The 18736-nt window shown below is 39.0% G+C and overlaps 1 protein-coding gene and 1 long non-coding RNA gene across 11 annotated transcripts in view; one reads left to right on the forward strand and one right to left on the reverse strand.

Moving 5' to 3' along the window:
- UMAD1 (UBAP1-MVB12-associated (UMA) domain containing 1) overlaps positions 1-18736 on the forward strand; it is a 254545-nt gene that overhangs the window by 206660 nt on the left and 29149 nt on the right. The window lies entirely within an intron of this gene.
- LOC140599714 (uncharacterized) overlaps positions 13869-18736 on the reverse strand; it is a 101861-nt gene continuing 96993 nt past the window's right edge. The window contains exon 3 of the long non-coding RNA XR_012002673.1: positions 13869-13927. This is a non-coding gene — a long non-coding RNA (uncharacterized lncRNA). The remainder of the gene's footprint in view (positions 13928-18736) is intronic.

The following is an 18736-nucleotide window of genomic DNA, read 5'->3' on the forward strand; positions in this document are numbered from 1 at the left end:
CAACAACATGGATGAACCTAAAGGGTATTATGCTAAGGAAATAAATCAGAAAACAGAAAAACAAATACCATACGATTTCCCTTATATGTGGAATCTAAACAAAACAAAACTAAACAAAAACAGACTTTCTTTTGTCTTGAATTGGTTTTCACATTAAAATGTCTTTATCACTTTGCTAAGAATTCCCCTTTTTTTTTTTTTTTTGGTTTTAGTTTTTACTTTAATTGCAGTTAATATACAGTGTTATATTAGTTTCAGGTGTACATAGTGATTCAGCAAACACTTCCATACATCATCCAGTGCTTTTCATGACAAGTGCACTCCTTAACCCCCATCACCTATCTCACCCTTCTTCTCCTCTGGTAACCATCAGTTTGTTTTCTGTAGTTAAGAGTCTCTTGGTTTCTCTCTCTCCCTCCCTTTCCCTTTGCAAAAACAGACACTTATGTACAGAGAACAACACCGGTGGTTGCCAGAGGGGGTGGGGGGATGGGCAAAATAGTGATCAAGAGGTGAAAATTTCCAGTTATAAAGTAAACAATCATGGAGATGAAAAGTACAACATAGGGAATATAGTCAATAATATTGTAATAACAATGTGACAGATGGTGACTACACTTATTGTGGTGAGCACTGAGCAATGTCTAGAATTGTTGAATCAATATGTTGTACACCTGAAATTAATAAAACATTGCATGCCAATTATACTTTAATAAAAATGAAAGTTAGGCACCTATAAAAGTAGTTCATCATAGACACATAGGTTTATTTCTGGACTTTAAATTCTATTCTACTGATATATATGTCCTTATGCCAATACCACATTGTCTTATTTACTGTTGCTTTGTAGTAAGTTTTGAAATCAGAAAATATGAGCCCTCCAGTGTTGTTCTTTAATGTTATTTAAGGATTATTTTTGCAGTTCTGAGTACTTGGGAATTCTGTATGAATTTTAGGACCAGCTTGTCAATTTCTGCAAAGAAATCAGCTGGGATTCTAATAGGAATTGCATTGATTCCATATGTGAATTTGAAGAATACTGCCATATGAATAATATTGTATTCTGATTCACGAACATGGGATGTTTTCCCATTAAATTTTTTTTTAAATTTCAACAATGTTTTGTAGTTTTCAGAGTATAAGTTTTAAATTTACTTCTGAATATTTTATTGTTTGATGCTACTGCAAATGAATTGTTTTCTTAATTTCATTTTGAATTATTTATTGCACATGTAGAGAAATACAACTGATTTTTGTATATTGATTTTGTATCCTTCAACCTTGCTGAACTTAATAGTTCTAATAGTACTTTAATGGATTTCTTAGATTTTTCTATATGCAAGTTCATGTCATTTACATATAGAGATAGCATCCAGGTTAGAAAGGAAGTAAAACCATCTACCTATTATTTATTTTTAAAATCTATTACTGATTAATTGCCTAATTGCTCTGGCTGGGACATCTAATAATATGTTCTAAGGAAGTAGACATGCTTGTCTTGTTCCTAATCTTAGGGGGAATGCATTCTAGTCTTTCATTGTGAAAACGTGTTTGCTTAGATTTTCTGAAGATGTCCCTTAATCAAGTTGAGAAAGTTCCCTTCAATTCCTAGTTGTGTATTTTTATCATGAAAGTGTATTCAATTTTTTAAAATTTTTTCTGAGCCTATTGAGATGATAATATAGTTTTAATTTGTTATTCAGTTGATGTGGTATATTAAATTAATTGATTTTCCCTAAACTCATGTAAACCATGCTTGTGGACATTACAAAGCTCATGCTACCAAAAAGCATAATATTTTATATATATTGTCTGTATAGGTCTCTTTTCAAAAAACAAATTAATTTTTGGGGTTATGAGAAAGGAAAGTGAAGGAATAGCATAAATTGAGTAAATTTTTGTGCAAGTGAAAGTATTTGTTTTCCTCTTAGTGATTACCTGCTCAGAATTTTTAAATCGTTTTTAAACTTGTGATTTGCTTTACTTTTTGTACTGGTGATCCAGATATTTTTTGTATCTTTTCAAGCAATCACCATGAAATTTATATTTTGAACCACATCACTTTAAATCAATTCTTGTTTAGGTTTTAGTTCAAAGCAATTAAACAAATAGGAAGTAAGAAACATACAAATCCTTTTAAAAATTAACTGTATGCTTTGAGCTTGAAAGCACGACTTTTATTTGTGCTACTCTGGGCATAAATAGTGATGATGTACTTCCCCTTTTTTCTACATTTAAGGGTCCACCCAGAAATTTGCAACTATATTGTGTCCCGGAAATGTTCTCATTCTCTTTTCTTGCCTGTGATATAATCTCCTAACATAGTTGGTTCAAGTCGACCCAGATCATGTGTTTGAGCCTTTTAAAGGCAAAGTTATCTTCTCTGTTTCCTGAGAACAAACTATAGCCCAGGGCCCAGCACCTAGTACCTTCTTGCCATTGCTCAGCAAGTGCCATAGACCAGGGATTGTGGGCAGTTGAATCCAGTCCATTGCTGTCACTGGACAGTGGGCCACAGAGGGCTTGTCTCAGGAAATGTCATCACTTTGTGGTTACTTTACTTTCTTAAATTTAACTAGAATATATTTGGTTTAAGTAAAAAGGTTACTTTAAAAATATATTATTCAGACATCACAACACTGCTTTTTTTAGGGATTAAAAATCTCTAAATAGTCTATAATTTCAGGGTGTCTATGATCCACATAGAATTAGTATATCCAGCTGGATATAAAAATGACAACATTCAACGGTTTTCCCTTGTCTTTGGGGTTATTTTTCAAAAACTTGTTATCCTCCACATTACATGTGTTTGTTTTGAGAGGAAAAGAAAGCAGGATTATTGGAAAAGTATTTTATAACCCTCTCTGAAGAGAAATACTTTTGAAACAATTTGAAAAAGTCTGTAGAAACTGCATTTACAAGATATGAAGCAAAGTTTCCTTAGACGGTGTCGGGTTTGCAGGGCAGCATAGAATAGTAGCTAAGAGTGTAATTCCAGAGTTAGACTAAATATCTTGTGTTTCAGTATTCCCCATCTATTAAATGGAGAAGAAAGTGGTCTGTACATCATAAACAAAAACTTAAATGAGAGAACACAGGTAAAGAGCTTAGAGCAGTGACTGGCAAGTAAGTGCCCCTTTACCTCTTAACCCACGTCTTTGGCAATAGATGTAGATACACTGTTACAGCCTTAAGACTGACTCAAAAAAGTTGATAGAATTAGTAATACTAATATGATTTACTTATTGATATATATATCAAAGCTCATCATCTCAATCCTTCTTTCTACTCTCACAAGCAGACCATAAATTACTTCCTTTAATGAATTCCCGTCATCAGCTCACCTACAAATAGGCATAGGAGGGGGATCCCTGGGTGGCGCAGCGGTTTGGCACCTGCCTTTGGCCAAGGGCACGATCCTGGAGACCCGGGATCGAATCCCATGTTGGGCTCCCGGTGCATGGAGCCTGCTTCTCCCTCTGCCTGTGTCTCTGCCTCTGTGTGTGTGTGTGTGTGACTACCATAAATAATAAATAAAAATTAAAAAAAATAGGCATAGGAGGGGAAACAGAAGCTCTGTTGGACTTTGAGTGTAGCTTCCACACATTTAAGAACACTTGGAAATTATAGGTGTTTGTCTTTAAGCCGCTTTGGTAGTTCAGGCCATTGCAATTATTTCTAGAAGGCTAAAAGAAGATCTGTATTAGGTTCTGAAACCTGACTACCTGGAAATACCAGACCATTGAAAACTAGTGCTCAGATGACCAAGAACCACCATGTAAATGGCTGAGTTCCAGAACGTTAACTGCCGCTGCTGCTTCCTTGCATGAGGCCTTTCTGTTCCCTAGTCCAGCCATCATAAACACCACACTGACCTATGGTGAAATCACTGGTTGGCCAGAATGCTCTTCCTTCTCCTAGTCCATCTTCCATTTCTATCAGCAAGTTAATTATATCCACATTTTGACTTCTGATAACCAGTCACTCCTACCTCCAGCGAATTGCTTTTTTGTCCTACACACACATCTTTCTTAATATCTTTATACCAGGTGTTATCACTTGATCTACTTTGTTACCTTGCTATTATTTATGGGATTAAACAAAAAAATATTGACTACAACTCTCCAGATTCCTAGAGATTTTTTTTTTTAAGATTTTATTTATTTATTCATGAGAGACTTAGAGGGAGAGAGAGGCAGAGACACAGGCAGAGCGAGAAGCAGGCTCCATGCAGGGAGCCTGATGTGGGACTCCATCCCGGGTCTCCAGGATCACACTCTGGGCTGAAGGCGGTGCTAAACCGCTGAGCCACCTGGGCTGCCCCCTAGAGATATTTCTAATAAAAATACCTGATAGTGCACCTCAGCCAGCAATCTTTAGAGTACTCCAAAATACCTTGCAGATTCTCTACCAAAGTTCAGTTCCTACAACTATATTTGCTTTCTTCAAGCACTGACAGTCAAGATAATTTTAAATTGTTTAATCTGGCTTGTTACTCAGATTTTAATATTAATAATTTCCCTACGTGTATTCATTGCAAATATATAGGATTTCATCTCTACTGTGGACTCATTGGTCTGACAAAATACATTCTGAGTTCTTAATAATTATCACAATGATTTTTAGGCCATGATTTGATAGAAGAGTGGTGCCTACCCATATATATATATATACACACACACACATATTTTAGACTCCAGAGTGTGCGATTTTAATGGAGAGCAGTGTAAAGTTAGGTCTTCTTCCATGATAAGAGTCCTTTTCTTATCCTTTGGAGTGTTATTCTGAGTTATAAGTTTCTTCTCAAGATACATAACTATCAGTTGATACTTTGTTTCCATAGTTATTATTTTTATTACTTTAAGTGCTATTGCCTTGAGAATTTTTACTAGTGCAGGAGATGTGGGAATTTGGGGTCTAAGTCTAGTTAGAGTTATAGTACTTTACAGCTGGATCATCTGGTCCAACTACTTCATATTTTCAGAGGAGTTATTTGAAACACAGAAAGCTTAAATGATTTTGTATAAGGTCAAATGGTTTAGGTGGAGACAGTAGTCATTGGGACTTGGATCTAGTGCTTTTTCTAAACCTTGCAGGTTAATTTTCAACCTAAAGTCCAAGTAACAGTATATATTCTGATAATTAACTTCTTTATCCCTAAAAACTTAGGAATCCTGAAAAAGGATGTCCCTAAGAATTGGTTTTGTACTAACCAATTTTTCTGCTGTTGATCTGAAAGCATTTTTCAAACACAATTTGTATCTTCCTTTTGTTACTTTGTTGATACATTTACAATTTTTTAAATTAAAATTTTAAATAAAAAATTAAGGTATGTGAATTTTAAATCTTGCTGTAAATGTGAGCATGATTGTGGCTTCTCATTTTTAATTGATTCTTAGCATTATTCACCCTCTATTTTGTTGGATAGACTTTACCCCAAATCAGGTAATGACATCTCATACCCTTAAAATAACACACAAAGAATTACAGCATGGAGTTCCAGAGTGGATAGAAGGTCTTGGAGATTATGGTGCTGCTTCAAATAGGATTGAAATACCATCAATTATACTTGGATTTTAATCCATAAAATATTAAGTTGGCAAGGCTTGCTTTAATTATGATTTTTAAAGCTAAGCAAAGTGTGTATTATAGAAAGGTACATACAAATTTATTATACCTGAAAAAATCACAATTTAAAATATTCAGGAAACATATTTTATGTTTCCCTCACTTCAGGCTCTTGCTTACTTTTCTCCATGTACATAAATACTTTGTATTTCTATAGTCACTGAATCCTGACAGTCCTTTGAGAATTATTTCCTGATTTCCTACCTAGTTGATTGTGCTCTAGTTCAAAAATAGTGTCTTAATGTCTATTAACAGATGAATGGATAAACAAAATATGGTATATACATACAAGAGAATATGCTCCTCAGAAAGGAATGAAAAGTCTGATACATGATACAACATACATGGTCTCCAAAAACATTATGCTAAGTGAAATAAGCCAGTCACTACAGGACAAACATTGTATGATTTCATTTATATGAGGTACCTAGGTAGGCAAACTGATAAAAAGATAATAGAGGTTACCAGGGGCTGAGGGAAGGGAGGGATGGTGAGTTATTTAATCTGGACAGAGTCTCTGCTTGGGATAATGGAAAAGTTCTAGAGCTAGACAGTGGTAATATCTGCACAACACTCTGAATGCACTTCATGCCACTGAATTATACACTTAAAAACGGTTAGGATGATAAATTTTATATTGCATATATTTTACCACAATAAAAAAAATGCTATCCTGAGTTAGCCATAAAATAAAATAATAGGACTCTCCTTTGGGCTCTGAGTATATACCACGAAGGGACCATGCATCCTGTCATTCTGAGTAGCCCCTTCACTCTCACACTGGGGTGGAGAAAACACAGCTGTATTTATTTTTCCATCTCCATCTTCTATTTTGAAATACAACCTTTTTTGCAAATGAGAGCCAAGGTCAAGTGACATAGGACTCTACTCAGCCATTTCAGTTTGCCAAACATTGTTTTTCTAGCAGAGTGTGCTGGGTTAGGTGTGGCAGTTGTGGGTAATGCTACCACTCGTATGCCCTTTGAGTGGAATTTAATTCTGTACTCCCATTTGGTATGATGCATTTCCTTTTACTTTCACCTCTCCATGAAAATAGACAGTTGTATATTCACTACTATAATATTTCCAAGTGTGTGGCCTATTCCACACATCAAATTCAAATTACAAAGAAAATGAGGTTTTTTCCTATCCAATATTTTCCATTTCTTAAAAGATTTTTTTTGTTTCCTGAGACTAGAAAGATGTTTATATGCAAGGTGAGGCACTACTGAATTCTGGCTATGCACACACTAAAAAGTATATATTTATGTCTGCACATAACAATAACGTAAACTGACAAAATACAAACTTTTCAGTGTAAATTAAAAACAGAACAGATTAGCTGTCTTCAAACAATGCTATCATGACATAATATCATTTTTATTGTTTATAATAACATCTAAATGTTTGTTCTTAAAAATATATATTATACTTAGGCTATAAATTTGTTAAAGGTTCATTCCATCAAAGCACATGCCAAAAAAACCTCAGCATGTAGTTACTACTTAATATTTTTAGACTGACTTTCTTTTTGTATTTCCTACTCCTATCATATGCTCTTTATTTCCAATCAATATCATATACGTTATGTCTATCTACTTATATAAAAAAGGAGTATAATAAAATGTTTGTTTCCTTACCATCTTTAAAAATAGTATTCCATTTCCTTTCTTATTGTCTATGCAGACGATTGAAGTGCTTTATTGTTTTACAAAATGAAAATCCTTCAGTTGAGTGAAATTATTAGTGTGCTGAGATTTGCAAGATCATTTTTCATTGTTTTCCTTTGAAATTATCTGGAAAAAAATATGACCTTGCTGCATTACATTCTGAAGGAGCTGAATAGATATTTAAAATAAATAAAGCTATATAAATGGGAAGTTAAGTAGAATTTAGTGTGACTAATAAGGGATATCAAATTCTTCAGACCTGTGGTATACATAATAGGCTTAAAGAATTCACATACAGAAGCCTAAGCCATTGTGTAGCCATGGCTGTGATCAGATGCTATAGTTTGGAAGCTATTACATATTGTATCCAGCTTACTAGATTTAAGCAGATAGCAAGATGCTCAGTTGTATTGATACTTTGAACTCTCTTCCTATAGTGGCACACTTGTCCATAGATTAACCGCTAAGTCCTTAAAAGAAACAAACAAAACCCGGACAAGCTAACTTTAAATTATTTCCCATAATGACAGTCTTTACAGTGAAGGCAGAGCATGGGGTTGTAAATCAGGAGATCCAGAGTACGCATCTCTGCCAATTAGTAGTGATTTGACCTTAGATGGTCATTAAACTTGGAGCCTCAGAAGATGAGAATTGCAGCAGTAACTTCCCTATCAAATGTAACAGGTTGTGAGGCTCAAATGCAATAAAGTATGTGAAACTACTTCTAAAACTGTATAAAGCACTAAACAAATGCCATTTTCCCAAGATTCTAATTAGAACTTTTCTTATCCCACCGATTTAACTGAATTAAGGAAATTGATAAAATCATACCAGTGAGCTGTTTCACAGAGCATTATAGCACATGTTAAAGACCACTGGTTTGTTACAGCTTTAATTCCCAGATCATTTAACATCTGCACGACTCTGTTTTTGTTGATGTGGTCAATATGCCTCTCTTTTTTGGTGTAAATGGAGATGTGCAGGGAAATAGAAATTGATGGGGTTATAATGTCCTAATAAAGGGCACTCCTAATAAGGAGTCTGCTTCCTGGGCCAATGGAGAAATAAGACCAAGGAGCCAGCAGACAGAAAACCAAAATGTCCCCCTTTTGACTAACACAGCCTAGGCTGAAGGAGACAGCTTAATGTGATAGCTGAAATGGATTTCCAGGCTCCCAATAACCTATGTCTAGACCTGTGGGGAGAGTTTAAGTCAGCATAACAGATACTCTTAACTCGGGCAGCCCCGGTGGCACAGCAGTTTAGCGCCGCCTGCAGCCTAGGGCGTGATCCTGGAGACCCTGGATCGAGTCCCACATCAGGCTCCCTGCATGGTGCCTGCTTCTCCCTCTGCCTGTGTCTCTGCCTCTCTCTCTCTCTTTCTCTCTCTCTCTGTGTGTGTGTGTGTGTGTGTGTCTCTATGAATAAGTAAAAAATCTTAAAAAAAAAAAAAAGATACTCTCTTAACTCTGGTAACTTGGCTCCCCTGGTCCAAGTAGAGAGAGAAGAAAGAGACTTTCTCCAGGCCTCAGGACCTTAGATGGTTTAGTGTCCCTCATCTAGAAACATGGTATGGCCATCGTCCTCCTTGGGGAGGAATAGGGGGAATGGCAGACAGCCAAGGTGCTTAGAGAAAAATCCCTCTTTATGGAAAGCAGGAAAGTTAGAGAGAAGCTTTTCTCTTTAATAGAGGTAAACAGAATTTAAATTAGTGGAATTGACCCACCCATCCCCTCTCCTAGTCAGCTCTCATCTCTGAGGCATTCCTCCCCTTACAGTGCTTACCTAGTCCTGCCACCTGTTGCTGGTCGTGTTCTCCACACCCCTGCCACCAGGCATAGGCTCCTGGGGGAGCCCCTTCAGACTATACCAGAAAAACTAGCTCCTGAGAGAGAAGATCTGTGTAAGGCAGGTGGATGCTAGAGACTGATTGTGCCCCCACCCCAACTCAATTCATATATTGAAACCTAATCCCTTAAGTGAGGATATTAGGAGGTGGGGCCTTTGGGAGATGATTAGGTCATGAGGGTGGAGCCCTCATGGATGGGATTTGTACCCTTGAAAAAGAGGTCCTAGAGAAAGCCCTGGTCTCTTCTGCCATGTGATGTTTTAGGGAAAAGATGGCAGTCCAGGAACCTGGAAGTAGGCCCTCACCAGACACTGAATCTGCCAGCACTTAATCTTGGACTTTCTAGCCTTCAGAACTGTGAGAAATACATTTTGGTGTTGGTAAACCATCCAGTCTATAATATTTTGTTATAGCAGCCAGAATGGACTAAGACACTTGATTAGAGGGAGTTTGGAGATGATAAGGTTAGCTTCTTCCTCTCTCTCTCGGTGAAAGGTGGGTCTATGATAATAATAAAAAAAAATAGTTGCCACAGTCTCTACATTGTAGTAGAACCTCATTGAACTTCCATTGGGAGACACATTAGTGAAGTTGTTCATTTGCCAAGTGAAGAACAATCCATCTCGTTCTTTAGGAAACTAAGCTAATTTTAAGTTTGTTTGTATTTAATACCATCCATGGTTTACCATGTGGGTGATAATGCAGTGGGCAAAATCTTGTTAGGAAAAAAAACCAGATGTGGAAATCCAGCTTAACATAATAATTCCTGGCCTTTTCTGAATAAATCTGAATATAAAGTTTGTGAAGAAACTGAAATTATTTAGTCATTCAGTAAATATATATCAATCACCTGTTATGAGCCAGACATTGCTCTGATTGCCAGGGGAATAGAGATGAAGGCTACTGTCCCTGAGTTTCAATGACCCATGGTATTATGAGGGTGACAGAGCATTCCAGTCCAGTGTGATTTGTGGTGAGAGAGAGGTATGCACAAGCTGTTGTGGGAATACATGGGCAGGCACTTGGCCCAGGTTTGAGGAGTTACTTGGGGAGCTCTTTCTAAAAGAGCGCTGGTGTGCATCCTGAAGGGCAAATTGAAAGAGGCAAGATGCAGGGAGTAGGAAAGAGAAAGATGTCCCAATTTAGGCAGAAGTAACCAAATGAGCCAAAGCTCAGAGCTAAAGGGAAAGCTTGTCATGTTTGGATAATTGTAAATAGCTTGGTGTGAAGACATTAGGGAATGGTAATAAAAGAAATCTGAGGGGTAAGCAAGGCCAGATCATACCTTTTGTGCTACAATAGGGAGTTGTTTTGTCCAAAGGCACTGAGGAGCATTAAACAAGGAAGAGCATGTGAGATACTACCAGCGAGAGGGAGAGAGGAGTAAGGCCATATATAGGAGACTCTTGCAGCATTCATGATGCAAGACTATAGTGGCTTGCATTAAGAGAATTGATGGTGGGATTGATGAGAAATGATGAAACTTGGGGAGACATTAAAAACCTCAAAATCAGTAGGACTCAGTCACTTACTGGATAGAGGAAGTGACAGGGAAAGAGAAGTCCAAGATAATTCAGACTTCTGTGTTTGACAATCATTGCACAAAAAATATTAGAAGAGCATTGGGTTGGAATAGAACTGGGAAGCCTTGAGAGTCAGGTTCAGAACATGTTGAGTTTAATATTCCAAAAGGAAAGATATAATAGGAATTGAACATGTGGGTCCAGAGCTCTAAATAGAAGTCTGGGTTCAAGATGTGTGTGTGTGTGTGTGTGTACACATGCATGTATCAACATTCTTGTATCTACTTTGGGGGAGTGAAGGAATAGGGCAGAAGGAACCATGGATATGGATAAGCTCCTCTGGGGAAGTGTGTTGAGAGAGGAAGAATAAAGCAACAGAATGGAGAATATCCTTTCAGAATAGACAAAAAAAAAAAAAAAAAAAATCAGCTAGACAGATAAAGGCAACACTAACAAGTGGCGTGGAAGCCAGAAGATTAAAAAACTCAGTCACCAGTCTGAAGTGCTACAAAGAAGTCATATATGGTTAGCACTTGAGAACGTCTTCTGAGTTTAGCACAGTGTGATTATTAGTGACCTTGGACAAAGTAGTGGCCGTACAGGGGCAGAGATAGAAGGCCGATTGCAGTGGGTGAGGAGTGAAACAGATGGCGAGTGTCAACAATCATCTCAGCCTGGCTGCGAAAGAAAGATAGTGTGGGCGTTCAGTGGGTAAGATCCAGTTGGGTATGAAAGACCTCAGGAGAACCTTCTGTGAATGATGAATTGACTTCATAAAAGATTAGCAATCAGGAGCCACCTCCTAATGGATGAAGCCGTGTCCTTCAAGAGTAGGAGCGAGATGGATGCGGGGTGCCGGGGAGGGATTTGCTTTGGGTAGGAAGAGGGCAACTTGCCTGTGGTGGCAGGAGGGAAGTATGGAGGGGTACAGACAGATGCAGAGAAGGTTTTTGGGTACAGTAAGTAGACAAGATCCTCCCCTGATGATTCCTATTTCCTCTGCAGAGTGGGATGTGAGGCACTCATCCCCATGGGCTGGCAGTGAGGAGCCAGGGGGTGATGTAGGGCTACAGGAGGGGAGAGCAGGGGTGAAATGTGTGCTGACAAGAATGAGAGGGAAGGCCTACAGGAAAATATGAGATTTCTGGATAGCTTCAGGTCAGAGATGATGAGCTTCTATAAACTTTTTTAAAGTTTTTCTATAATCTTCTTTTTAAAAATGTTTTTTTAAAAAAATCACTTGGATAGCCTTTTTTTATTTCACAAACCAGTATTAAACAGGATCCCATGCGGAACATACTGTTTCTTGCTGGTTCCTTTCCTGAAATGCTTCTCTTTCCTCTTTCCACTGCTCCCCCACTCTAGTTGGCTGTACAGAAGATTTTCCGGCTTCAGTGAAGCCACTTTTCCAAGAATGCGTGGAACAGATTACAGAAGCAAGTGCCAGCCTGCTGCTTACTTCCCTCTCTTCACTTGCATACATTCAGCTGGAGTTCTGAAAAGAGGAAGTCAGGAGAACTTTTTTTGTTGTTTTTGTTGTTTTGTTTTTTGTTTTTGAAGAAAGATGGAAGAAATAGGAAGCACAGGCAGGTGGAAAAACTGGGGGGGGGGAGGTGAGGGGAAGGGAACAAATATTGAAAAAAATATCATAAGCTGAGATGTAAATTGAAATGATGTCAGAAATCAGAAAGGGAGCAAAGAAAATATCTACTTTCTAACCTGGCCCCTTAGTTTGCTTTTTAAATATATGGCATCCTCAAACTGGGAGCCCAGGCTCTATGGGAAACATGTTTGCAGTGAATTCAGCTTTCACTCCTGCCTAATTTATCTGTATCAGTGGTCAGGTGTTCTGGGCTTTTGTTTGTTTGGCCTAACCCCCTCAATTTCAAAATCAAGTCTGGGGTGCCTAGAGTATCTCAGAAATAAGGAGAGCAGATTCATTGCCAACCAAGTGCCACAAGTGAGGCACTGGGTTATTGTTCTGAGTACAGAGGATCTGCAGAAAAGCAACAATCAGTCTCTACCTTTGCAAAATAATTTTTCCCTAGTGAAAGGAGACTATTGCTTAGAGCTTATGCAGGTATAAGAGACCAGTCCTCCTGCTTTTGTCAGCTAGCTGGACATTTATTAGCAACTAGCTTCTTAGAAAAATAAATAAGGAGCCTGAGTACTGCCTTAACTGTGCTTTTGCTTCTATCACCTTCTAACCTCTTGTCCCCTGATACTTCTGACTCAGATTTGCCCCCCCCCCCAACCCACCCCCACCAAGACACTGATGTAATGCAAGCAGATACCAGCTGAAGCCAGAATAGAATGGATAGTTATCTGGGGAGATAAAGTGACAGTGTTGCCTGTTCAGGCTATTGTTCAAAGGAACATGTCTTTTATTTATAGATGTTAGAATTTAAAGGCATAGACAGCCAGAGCTTGACATTACCTCTTCTTACTGTAACTTGTTTCCTAGAAATATGCTTTAGTGTATAGCTACCTTCTTTGCATGTAAATTGAATGTGCTAGATGTGTGTTTTATACCTGGTTTCATATTCTTCTAATAGGTTCTGTTACTGTTTTGTTTAAGGTTGGTTTCTAAATTTTAATGCTTCAATATTTTGCTTTTATGGGACACTATTTTATCTCTACTTATCTGAAGCACAGGTTGTCTTAAAATGCAGGAGGGCTTTGTGGTTTTTTTTAAAGATTTTTAAAATTTATTCATTGATGAGAGACACAGAGGGAGAGAGGCAGAGACACAGGCAGAGAGAGAAGCAGGCTCCATGCAGGGAGCCCGATGTGAGACTCAATCCCAGGACTCCAGGATCACGCCCTGAGCCAAAGGGAGGTGCTCAACTGCTGAGCCACCCAGGCGTCCCAAATGCAGGAGTTTAAAAAGATGCTAAATATAGGTGATGTTAATATTAATAAAATATTCATATTTTAGGCAGGTATGGCTAAGTAGATGAGGTCTCCAAACTGTTAGCGGGTTTGCAAAATTGGCACCCCTTAATAGATTTCATGGTGATTTGGGGGGCTTCTGTGCCAGGAAAAATGTAGTCTGTTCTTGAACCTGCATTTTCTTGCTTTCAAATACCCAGGAGTGAGGTTCACAGGATGCCACTAACCTTCTGTTGCTCCAGGGAAGTGACTTCATTTTTCTAAGCCTTTACTGAAAAGTGTTATGTGCCTTGTCTTCTTGGACTTTTTTTCTGAAGCTCTGAGAAGATTTTTCAGATTGAACCTCAAGAATCTTTACAGCCCCTCTGCAAAAAAAGAGAATACTGCCTATAAACCTTTTTGAATTATTTGAAACAAATATAATGGAATGTGAGGAATACAAGATAAACTTGGCCAGCCCATTTTTTAACAGGTTAAGTGATGAATAAGAATTATTAAACAAACATAAAAATAGCTAATTAATTCTAAACTTTGTTTGTTGTAATGATAACAATAAGGAAATTCATCTTCTCCCCAAGACAAAAAAAAATTCTGACATGGGATACTCATATTCAAGCCATGCAAGGGCAAACATTAATTTGAAAAAGAAGTATTAAAGCTAGATTATATGAAGGAACTTATGCTCAAGAACATTGTGATAGCAGCCCTTCTGTGAACAGGATTAACCACAAAAATAACAAATATGCTCTATGAACACAATATTTGAAATAATATTTTAAAATTTGGCTATTAACCATAAGGTTAATTGATTCTTTTCTTCTTGCTCCATTGTGGTTAACATACTCATTCTTCTTTTTAAAGACCCATTTTATTATGCAAATGAAAAAAATTGAAAGACTGTGTGTGTAAGAGAGAGGGCTGCATTTTGCCGGGGAACTCATGCACCTGTTTCAGCCCTCAGCCCCCACCTCTGCTTCCACTGGCTGCCAAGCTAGACTTCGTGATCAGAGTAGCGGGTGTGGGGTCCTTGAATTTTGACTCACATTTTCTTTGTGACTTACTCTTGTTTTGCCTTATAATTTCTCCCCTTCCAGCTCTCAGCATGCCAACAGCAGCTGCATCATGGCACTCACCCTGCTGCCAACAGGGCAGGCAGCCTCCTTGGAGACTGCAATGTTGCACTCGAGCCAACTGTTAAGAGATAGATGTTGGAGTAATACATACAGCACAGCTGAAATTCAGATCCTTCTAGGAGGCATTTGGTGGAACACTTTGTCAGTGGCATTTTGAAGTTGATTTCATTTTTGGAAACTTTTTATTTTGGACAGTTGTCAAACATATTCAAAGGTAGAAAGAATACTGTAGCACCTTCCTGTGTACCTTCTATCTCTCCCTTTCAACAATGATCAACTTATAGAGAATCTTGTTTCACCTTCCCCAGTGTTTCCCCATGGTTTATCCTGACTACTGATAAATTCATTCCAGGGGATAAATATCTCATAAATTATAGTTGCTTTCCTGTCCTTCTCTAGTCTAAGATCTGTCACCTTAATGATTTCTGCAATCCTTTCTTCCTAATGGTAGAAGATATTAGAGTCTTTTGTCCTTCTAAATTAAGCTAAAATATGCTCTGTTGGCACCTGTCATATTTTCTAATGTGGTCCTCTACATTTTCAGGGCTTTGTTCATTCAGCTGGCCAATCTATCCACAGCATGTCTGAGGTGTGCGGGGTCTTCAAATGTAAAGCATTAAAGGTCACTGGGTTTGATTCTCAGTGTCACCACAGACTAGCTGTGTAAGCTGAGACAACTTGCTTCACCTTTGGGTCCTTCTGTGTCCTCTGTTTTTCACATGGGACTAATAATGGTACACACTTCACAAAGCTGTGGTAGGACTTACATGAGTGAGTACATTTAAATAGCTTGGATGGAGGCTAGCACAAAGGAAGTGCCCAGCATATGCCATGTGCTGCCATCCTCCTCCTCCTCATGATCATTTTTCACCCCTCACCACTCATTTTACAGACAATAGAAGAGAGGCCCAGGTGGATGAAGTATATAGCAGTTTTATCAGGAGAACTTGAACAAGGAATCACATCTCTCAATTCCTTTATTATCCAAGATTCAGTTTGCCAGAGAGTTAAACCTTAGAAGTTGGGTGTTTAGAAAGCAAGGCAGTACGGGTAATATCCCTCTTTAGTGAGGAAGGTGAGATTTCAAGAATGTGTTTAAGAAAGGAGATGATTTGGCTAATGAAACTAGAGAACATTCTATACATAAGAAAGAGAAGAACGTTCAAGCATAGGATGCTATTAACAGATCTAGGGAACATTTGTGCATAAGATTAAAAGAAGGCAAGATGTAAGAGAAGATGGTAAGGTAAGATGATTTGAACCACCAGTGAATGTCAAAACAAAACAGGTTGCCTGGACGGCTCACTAGGTTAAGCATCCGACTTTTGATTTCAGCTCAGGTCATGATCTCAGGGTCATGAGATAGAGCCTTGAGTAGAGCCCTGCATCAGACTCTGCATTAAGTGCAGAGTCTGCTTAGGATTCTCTCTCTCTCTCAGGATGCCTGGGTGGCTCAGCAGTTGAGCATCTGCCTTCGGCTCAGGGTATTGATCCTGGAGACCCGGGATTGAGTCCCACATCGGCCTCCCTGAATGGAACCTGCTTCTCCCTCTGCCTATGCTGCCTCTCTCTTTGTGTCTCTCATGAATAAATAAATAAAATCTTAAAAAAAAAAAAGGATTCTCTCTCTCCCACTCCCTCTGGCCCTCCCCCCACTTGTGCGCTTTCTCACACTCTCTCAATCTCTGTCCCTCAAATAAATAAAATCTTTAAAAAAAGAGAGAGAGATGGATGGATCCTGAACTTTAAAGCCAAGTGGCACTGGCCATTCCTAAAGTTTTTGTTTATTCACTCACTTTAACATGTGCTAAGCTTATTCTACTTACTTACAAATATTGTTTTGTTAATCCTCATAGCAATCCTGTGAAATAGATACTATTATTGATCTCATAGTACAGCCAAGGAAACTGAGGCACAGGGAAGTTAAATAACTTGCCCAGGGCAGTAAGCAAGAGACCTTGGATTTGCGCCCAAACAGTGTAGCTCTAGAATCTGTGCTTTAAACACTCTGTTGTGCTGCTCCAAGGTAACCAAAGCCTCAGTGCTTAGGTCATCTTGAGGAAAGCAGCGATAGATAGGTGATATCCTCTAAAGAGGCTGGAATTGTGGCATCATTGCTCACTGATACCTGTGCTCTCATCTGACCCAGGGATCCTTAGTATTTAAGTCACTCAGGTTTCAGGGGGCAGGTCTACACACGTGGACCTTTCTAATAAGCCTTGTCATAGCAGGGTGGGGTTACACTGTTCTATTTGTAATCCTAAGAAAGTATTCTGGTGTATTGTTTTCATGTGAAGTTAAGACAACTCTTGCCGGGGATGTGTTTGGTGAATTCAAAGTCATTTACTCAACAACGATTTCTTGAGGGCCTCTGTTCTAGGCGTTGGGGATGCCTTGTGAAGAGAGCAGTTCCTCTCCTACAAAATCACGGATTTTTCCTCTCTAGAGCTTCTCATTAGCATATCAACTGCTGCCATTTTCTCTCAACTCAGAAACAAAAGAAGAATCAAGAGAAACCTCTCGATCCCACATCCCTTTCCAGCTACTGGCCCATATCTATTTCCCATGTATAGCACAATGTCTACAAATGTTGTCTGTTCTAATATTTGTCTTCACTTGCCATCCTCTCATCATCTTTTCTTTTTAAAGATTTATTTTAGAGAGAGTGCATGCACAAGCAGGGTGAGGGGCAGAGGGAGAAGAAGAGAAAAGCAGAGTCCACACTGAGCACGGAGCCTGACACAGAGGAATGAACCCATGACCCTGAGATCATGACCCCAGCCAAAACAGAGTCAGATGCCCAAATGAGTGAGCTACCCAGGCGCCCCACCCCCTATCATCTTTTATTTTATTATTTTTTAAAGATTTAATTTATTTATTCATGAGACACACACACACACACACACACACACACACACACACAGAAAGAGAGAGAGGCAGAGACACAGGCAGAGGGAGAAGCAGTCTCCATGCAAGGGAACCTGATGTGGGACTCGATCCCAGGACTCCAGGACCACACCCTGGGCCAAAGGCAGGCACCAAACCACTGAGCCATCCAGGGACCCCCCCATCATCTTTTAAACACAGCACTAAGCAGACTCTCTTCTCTGAGATCCACCCCCCCCAACTCCAGACTCATGTCAGATCCCCCTGCCTATTTACAGCTCCACTTAGATGTCTGTGAGACACTTGGAACATCCAGAACAGCTCCTCATCTTCCTGCCATACTCGCTTCCCCCTGACACTCTTTTCCCATCCCTGGAAAATGGAGACTCCATTCTTATTCCTCAAGCCACAGACTTTGGCTTCATCCTTGACTCTGCTCTTACTCTCACACCCCATGTCCATTCCATCAGGACATCCTATTGGCTTTCTTCTTGGTCTATCCACAGTCTAACCATTCTGTCTCTCCATTAGTATCACCATCTAATCCACAATCTTTTCATTCCCAGCTGGTCTTCCTGCTTCCTTCCCTGGGCACAGTATCCTCCACTGGCAATAGTCAACACAGCGACCAAAGAGATGCTTTTGACATCAGTAAGAATAGATCTCCTCTGCAACAATCTGTCCTTCGAAAATTTTCTAAAGCCCACATGCAACAACATGAATGAATCTCATACATATAATGTTAAGTGAAAGAAGCCAGAAACAAAAGAGTTCCTACTGTATTATGACTACATTTAAAATACAGGTAAAACCTCTCTGTACTGTTAGAAATCAGGATGATGACTGAGGGGCAAGGAGTTGGCTTTGAAAGCAAGCACCCCCGGGGCCTCCAGGGAGCTGGCCACTTCTCTTTCTTGATCTGGGTGCTGGTTGCTCACAGGTGTTTGGTCGGTTAAAATTTAGCAGGCTGTACCCTTATGATGGACCCTTTTCTGTGTGTATTTTCCACTTCAATAATGAGTCTTACAAAATTGCTGTTTCTTACAGAAAATCATTCTCCTCTAGACTTAGAAGGAATTTATCAGCACTTACGACTATTAGGACGTGAGCTCCAACCAGGCAAAAAATCATGTCTGCTTTCATCCATTCAACAAT

Source organism: Vulpes vulpes, chromosome 7 (genome assembly GCF_048418805.1).
Source record: "Vulpes vulpes isolate BD-2025 chromosome 7, VulVul3, whole genome shotgun sequence".
NCBI lineage: Eukaryota > Metazoa > Chordata > Mammalia > Carnivora > Canidae > Vulpes > Vulpes vulpes.